The following is a 7,628-nucleotide window of genomic DNA, read 5'->3' as shown; positions in this document are numbered from 1 at the left end:
TGATTATAACCTAGCCTATACTGAGACTTTTGAAGGTTGTAATCTTTTGTGTAAGGGATGAAATCTTTTGTTGCTTTGAACATGGATGACTTAGCATGTTTTGCTAGAATCTTGTTTATTCCCTTTTCTTTTGAAATGATTTGATAAATTTATCCTAACTTGATGAAATTATTATGGTCTTTTATAGCAAATGGAAGTTTACTTTGCATTTAATCAATTTCATGACTTATTTGTATATCTAAATTTTGTTACGCTTATAGCCTTGTGAGAAGGCCATGTCTATAATATTGAGGTTGGAATCAAGTGGGTATTAGGAATAAATATCTTTTACCTTGCATAAATGAATCATTTGAGTATCTACAAGAGACAGTAGTACTTTCCAAGTTAGATTTAATACAGGACTACAACTAATTGAGGATTCTAGAGGAAGATGTGATTAAGGCTAGTTCATCAGAAAAGTAAGCACTTTGAAATTCAATTATGCCATTGGGAGTAATGAATACACTAGTAGCATTAATGGATTTGGGTCTTTAAGTCGTATTTGGGTTAAAAATTGGCAGTAATACTCATAAATGACTTGGGGACTACAATAAGATATTATTGAATGTAAGGTTTCATTTCGTACTTCGATATTTGCATACATGTATACGGAACCAGATATGATTTTTGAAGTTATTGATTCTTGAGGGCTCTTACTATCTATTTTGAAAGATTACTAGGGTTAAGGTCCAGTAGGACAAAACTTGTGTGCTAATAAGATCTTATCGAATTTGATCTGCGAGATATTTAAAGTTCATTGCGTATACCAATTTAAAGGGCTATTACATCATTTGTTCTTGAATTGACAAATTTCTTAAGGCAATTGAATCTGTGAACCGCATGAAGGAATTGTTATCTCGCTCGTCGTGAACAGATTAAGAATACAAGACTTACGTGATATTTAATGCGGAATAAGTTTTACAATTCGTAAGAGTGGGATGCAAAAGTGACATCTGGAGTTTTTGAGTTAAGGTATGAATTTCGAGGACGAAATTCTCTTAAGGGGGAGAGGATGTGAGGACCCATAATTTTATTATTTCAAAATATTGTTAAATTGGTCATTTTAAAAATATTTCGTACTCGAGTTACCAAAAAAAAAATAAAATATACTAAAGTACATGAATTTCTCGAAAATAAATTTTACCGATTGGTTCTTTACGCGCATATTATTTTAATGCCCAAATTTATTCAAGATGAATTGCTTATCGTGATTTTTATTGTATATATATATATACTTGGATTATCATATTTTAGAGTTTTAGAATCGAATAAGTTGAATTTCCAAGTTCAAACGAGAAAACCCTTAAGTTTGACCTTTATACGCGCGCGTGCCGAAAAGGCCCCGACAGGCACATTAATTTGATTAATTGGAGATTTTAAGAACATGATATTAGACTACTAGTAATGTACTATTAATGTACTAGGGAAATTACCTCAGAGGTTTAGTGCACAAAAGTTGCAAACGAGCGCGAAAATTGGACACGCGAAGACCCTAAACGGACCTAGCATGAGTTGACACTTAGACTTAACCATTAAGTCACCAATTCTCTCCACTTTCATTACAATACCTGATTTCACTCTCTCTCCTCTCGTCACTCTCTAGTTGGGCCGAAGATGGGAAGAAAAAAATCTAGCCAAAATCCTCACAAACTTGCTTCAATCCACCTCCAAATTTCATCATCCATTAGAGGGCTTTGATCCTAGCTTGGAAGAGGGGGCTGTTCATCGGTTTTCTTGGAGGAATTTCGGTCAAGATTTCTGCCTCTAAAGCTGTCCAACTAAGTTCTTGAGGTAACTCACTCACCCACACTTCAATCTTGCAAAATTATAGCTCAAATGGAGCAAAGGTAGCATGGGTTTGCAACCTATGGTAGAATTTGGGTTGATTGGTTGAGTAATTATGTTCTTGCAATTCCATGACATGCTCGAGGGTTTGAGGATGTTTATTGGTGGCTGATGTGATGAATTAACATGTTGTGGTTGCTGATATTGTGCTATGTTACATGTATATAGAATGATTGATGGAATGAAGTTGGAAGAAAGTTAGAAATTTGGAGAAGGTACTGTCTGAAATTTCTGACTTGCTGCCCGACTTTCTTGTTTGCTGCTGCCCTGTAATTTCGAAAATTTTCTGGTGCTAATTGAGCTTCCAAATTGGTGTAGATATGTTGTGCTATGTGTATTGTGGTTGTCTACCAAAAATCAACCCAAATGGTTGGTTAAATTTTGAGTTACAAGTAAAGAAGCAAAACTGGAACAAGCTCCAGAATTTTCTGACCAGCAACATTTGTGTAGCTATAACGTTTTGCTCGTTGATCGAAATTGAGTGCCGTTTGTGGCATTTGAAAGTAGACTCTTAGAGCTTTAAAATGGTACCAAGCTCATTTTCTAGTTCGTCCCGAGCGATTCGTGGCGAGTTTTGAAAGTTGGCTGTCTGTTTATTACTGTTCATCCGAGACTGTCCAGAAAATCCATTTTGTTGCTTGATTTTGAACCGCTTATGTCTGGATTTTGGAAATGATTTCTTCTACATAAATATATCCTTGTGAACCTAGTTTCTAACACCACCAACCGTTTTCAATATCACTGAGAATCGAGTAAGATACGGCCTAATTAGCGAAGTGCATTAAATCTGGAAAATTTCTGGAAAGGCCAACAGTCCAGGAATTTTAGCGAACTTCAACTTTTTATTTCTTGAGCTAGGAACATCGGAATCGAGTTCCATTTTTTTCATTTGAAACCTGGATTGGTACTTTACATGCATATCAAATTTCAAAGGCTGGTTTTGATTCTATGATTTTTAGCGAAATTCCAAAATTATTGGAAAAACTTGGACTGTTTTGACCTATCTTCAATGAATAGTAAACTTTCTTGGAGAAATTGACTTGTTTCTGATTTGATTCTTGGAAAGTGACCTTCTACAAAGTTGTTATGCTTCGAATGAAGTTTTTGACGGTGTAAAATTTGCCATTTTTAGACTTTCCGAACTTCCGGACTGATATTTCCAAGAATGACTCGAAAAGTGAAAATTTCCAATTTGGACCTAAATGTTCTTTTAAGGGCCTAGGTTACATTTTTAGAACTCTTAGAGCATTTCAAACCTATTTTCATGGTGAACTTGAGTTCACCTATCACTTGAGACCTCATTTGAAAGTCGGTTCCTTATGAACTGAAATACTTTGGAAACTTGAATTTTGGAGTCAAAATTGACTATTTCTTTTCTTTACACGAATACTGTATGGCCTGGAATTTGAGATACAATGCATTATTGCATACTTTCAGGATCTCAAGAGGACTTCGAGGGAACTCCCGGCGAAGCGTCTTAGAGCTAATTTCTCAAACTTTGACTTTTGATACTTGGTGAGTATCAAGTGCATGTGAAGTGTTTAAATGAAATGATTCTTGTACTTGCTAGTTAATGAGGCTAGGGCGTACTTTATCGCCCTTGTCCTCTCTTTCATGAAATTGCTTGCTTGATAAGTGATACGTGTTACATGTGAATGCAAATGAAAGTGTTTTTCGTGAGCATTGAGCGGCAGAATGTATCATGCCCTTTTAGGGTAGGAGGTACCGCTCATCCCGTCTCAATGCTATGACGAAATCTTGTCGATTGGAGCTTCGTCTCATCGACCTAAAAGTGAATGGGGGGGGGACGCCCAAACCCATTGGCTAGCCTTGTAACTCGAGCCGGCATGGGTTTGGTCGAAAAACTTGGTGAACCTTGGGAAGTGTTATAGCTTGATCCAAATAAGGGGTCTTGCTAGGTATACTTTGTGAGAACCCGTAATTTTCATTTTCTAGGTTTTAGAATTTTTCATGGCTTGTTTTCTGCATTTTCGTGATTAGAAAATTTTTTTATATAATTTTAAGGAGCAGATATAGTTTTTAGATGATTTTTCTAGTATCGAATAGATTTTGAGAAATTAAGAACGTATACCGGACGTGGGACCCACTAGTGCGAAAAGTTCGGAAAATTTCGGCCAACTAGGTTAAGTTTTGGATACTGGAATTATTTTATCGGGTGTTATGAGATATTTAGAGGTTACCAAGTGGTTGGTGAGAGAGAGACAAAAGTTAGGCAAGTAATTAATGAAAGTGATATGTGTCACTTAGAGATTCCATCTTCAATTTGACTTACTATTTATCCTTTTACCATTTATTACATAAACCCAAAAATTGACTAAAAATCTTCCATTTCTTCCAAGCTTGTGGCCGAACCTCTCTTGACAAGAAGAAGAAAAAAACTCTCCAAGTTCTTGATTTCATCTTGCTCCAAATCATCAAAACAACTACTTAGTCTTACTTTTGTTCCATAAAACCTCTTCACTTAGTGATTTTGAGGTGATTGGTGAAGTTATTTGGAAGGTTGAGGTGACCCATAGCTCTCTCTCTCTCTTGTTTTAAAGGTAAGTCATGAAGAACCACCCTCCTCCCTTATTTGATGCTTAAATCATGCTTAGTGGTTGTATAAGATGCAAATTTATGGGTTATATCTTGAGTTGTGGTTGAATTGATGAACTTTTATTATTTTTGGGGATTTTTCTGTTTTAATATGAACATGATTGTGTGGCTATATATGATGATTGGAAATGGTATATAAGGCATCTAGAAGGTGGAAAAAGTGGACAATTGCAATCAATTTCTGTTTTGGAAGAAATTCTGGAAAATTAGGGTTCTTGGTTCTTCATTCTGTCCGAAATTTTTGGTCCTAGATAGAGGCCGAATTGGCCTTGGCTTAAAACATGAAAGTTGTAGGGAATGACATTTTAGAGGTGTCTACAAAATTTCAGGTCAATCGGAGTAGCGTAGAGTGAGAAAAGTCGAAATTACTATTGCTGTTCTGGTTTTACCCGAAATTGGGATTTGCGACTGTAATTGGTTGTTTTGGCTGGAATTGCTTCCGAATTGGTTGTTGAGGCCTTCTGATGAAATTTAGCCCTGTTTCTTAGATTTCATCTGGTTTTGGAATTTCTGGATTTGGACTTGTAGAGCCTGAGTTATGATGTTTCCGCTAGAATGCATTTTGGTGAATCTGTTTTACGTTGTTGATGAAGTATCTTGCATTTTTGACCTGTTTGCACTCAAAACTGGGTGGAGTGACCTTCTGTGAAGTTGTAGCCCTGTCTTTTAGCTTCGAAATGGTGGGTCTTGCACCCTCATCCGATAATCGTAGTGCATTTGGTACTATTACCGCAAAGTAAAGTCAAAACCTGTTTTTTTTCAGGGCCAAAGTTAATTGCATGTTCGAATTTTCTGGTTTCTTTAATGTTTGTATATGTTTATGGAACCCTATTGGGGTCATATTTGGCATTGGTTTATGACTCGTTATCGAGTCTCCTTGTATTTGTTTGCATGTTTTAGGGATTGTTTTCATTCCGGTCATTTCCTAGCTAACTTTTGTACTTGTACTACTTTGAGCCTAGTGAACGGCTTTTGGGAAATGAGATGAATTTTGTGTGAGATGTTGAGACTGATTTGAGGAATTAATGAAGCCATGATGGCTGGAAAATAGGTAAACACAAGGGATATGCTGCCGAAATTTTACTTAAAGGCTAGTTGGATTTACTTGTGATTTGAGCGAAGGGCTTTTGGGTTGTTTGCGCTTAGGTCTTCATGTTACCTTTTCGTTTCCAAGAAAATCATGTTTTCCACCCTTGCATTACTATTTATTTGGCAAGGCGTACGACGTGTAGTCGAGCCTCACTTGTACATTCCGTTCACTCGATTTTGGATATGAAACCTTCAATTGGTTTATTTTGATTATTTTAGCCTTTCTTGGCGATTAAAGCCAATCACTTGAATCGGCTTTTGAGGTATCTGTACTTGAATCGGTGAGTGTACCACTCCCCTCCATTGCTGTTTAACTTGATTTCTGCTCTGCAATCTGTTTAATTTGTTTGAGACGAGGGTGTACTTTATCACACTCGTTCTCTTGTCTGTTCATATGCCAATTTACTATGCAAAATTTGAATCTGTTATCTGTGTCTGCATCTGTTCGGATTTCTGTGACCTATGAGCTCAAATCCTGTGGCTAAGTTATTCGAGTCGGGCCGGCAAGGGCCTGGACGATTAGATAACGAACCACGGTAGTCTGTTTTGGGATCTTTGGGTATTGAGACCCTTGATTCCGGTATACTCGAGTATTACCATTTCTGTTCGTTTGCGGTGAGCGGGCCCGGTAAAGGGGTGTTTGGTGAACGGGATTCGGTGTAAAGTGGGGTCTACGGACGTTGGTTCTATATACGTTGACGGAGAGTCAACCGGCTTGGATCAAGTACTGCGCTGGAAAGCTGGCTCCTGAGAGCCACCTGTATCCTTCCTATGTGAATCATTAGTTACTTTACTTTACATCTGGCATGTGTATCTGATTTGTTAAGTGTGAAATGCCATGATTTTTCTGCTATATGTTTGATACCTCATTGAGCGCAAGCTCACCCCTTTCTGTTCCTTTTGTTTTCCTTACAGGAAAATAAATACTTTTGGACTGGATTTGACAAATGGCTGCCAAATTGAGCTGGTTGAACATATCTTTTGTATAGCTCATGTATTAAAATCCTAAATGTACTTTTGGGAACTGTTTTCCTTTTGATTTGGCAAACCAGACATGTATCCACTTTTGAATACTTTTGTATGCCACTTTGGCTTGTAAATGCTAAGTTTCAAGATGGGAATGTTTGCTTGGTATTCGGTTGGGTTCTGACGAGTCGGTTACTATTCATAGCCGACTTCGCTTTTATTTTTTTGTAATTTTAACATTTTGATTTGTTTACCCGCGTTGGTAAGTTTCGGGATGTATTAGTTCGTTCTATACCGAACCGTTAGTCCTGGCGAGAGCTGGGCAGGCGGTCCGCCGAACCCTTTGGTTCGCCTTAGGGTAAGGTGGGGCTGTCACATACTTGTTAAGTGATACCACCTACATGCTTGTTTGGTTACGGATCCAAGAGGGTGTCATGGTGGCTGGAGGTAGTAAGTGGAGTTCTACATGGATAACTGTGAAAGTTGACGGAGGGTCAACTACCTGAGCTTGGATCGTGCGTGGATTAGCTCCTGAGAGCTCCCGTATCCTTTTATTGTGATTAAATTCCCTACTTGCTTAATGTTTCGCAGTTACTTGTTACTCGAGTTATTGCTTTATATTGTGTTTTTGCTCGCATCCTTGCATGTTTTTCCTTGGCCTCACTGAGCATTAGCTCACCCCAATTTGTTTTCCTTAACAGGTTTGGAAGTGGAAGTTCTGAGGCTTAATTGGTGACCCCCAAAAATAATTTTTCCCCACAGGGCTCGAGGCCAAAGAAAGCGCTTGTATTGATTTATTAGTGCCTGAAGGGATATCTCATATATAATTTGAATTCGATTCACTTGATAAGTATTTGATGTAATTATTTGAGAACTGAGGACTTTTGTCTTATTCGGGGAATGATACCCTTACTTGAGATTTGTAATGTATCTTATCTCGTTCTAAGTTTGAAAAATGTTATTTCGTTTATTCTTGAGGTTGTACCCTATGTTATTGGATATGAGTGATGTATTTTATTTGAGAACTGTAGTGAGTCCCGACGAGAGTTGGGCAGGCGGTCCGCCGAGCCCTT

At 37.7% G+C, this 7,628-nt stretch overlaps 1 long non-coding RNA gene across 2 annotated transcripts; it reads left to right on the top strand.

The window, feature by feature from the left end:
- Nucleotides 1-1,806: 1,806 nt before the first annotated feature.
- LOC113750967 lies at nucleotides 1,807-7,357 on the top strand. 2 transcript variants are annotated; one of them, XR_003464737.1, is made up of 3 exons: nucleotides 1,807-1,830; nucleotides 3,322-3,399; nucleotides 7,257-7,357. It is a non-coding gene; the product is annotated as an uncharacterized LOC113750967 (long non-coding RNA). The 2 variants fall into 2 exon arrangements; XR_003464742.1 differs by lacking the exon at nucleotides 1,807-1,830 and adding an exon at nucleotides 2,072-2,099.
- The last annotated feature ends 271 nt before the right edge of the window (nucleotides 7,358-7,628 follow it).

This window comes from Coffea eugenioides, chromosome 1, assembly GCF_003713205.1.
Source record: "Coffea eugenioides isolate CCC68of chromosome 1, Ceug_1.0, whole genome shotgun sequence".
NCBI classification, from domain to species: domain Eukaryota; kingdom Viridiplantae; phylum Streptophyta; class Magnoliopsida; order Gentianales; family Rubiaceae; genus Coffea; species Coffea eugenioides.
The sequence above is the reverse complement of the archived record's forward strand: the minus strand, read 5'-3'. Positions and strand labels throughout refer to the sequence as shown.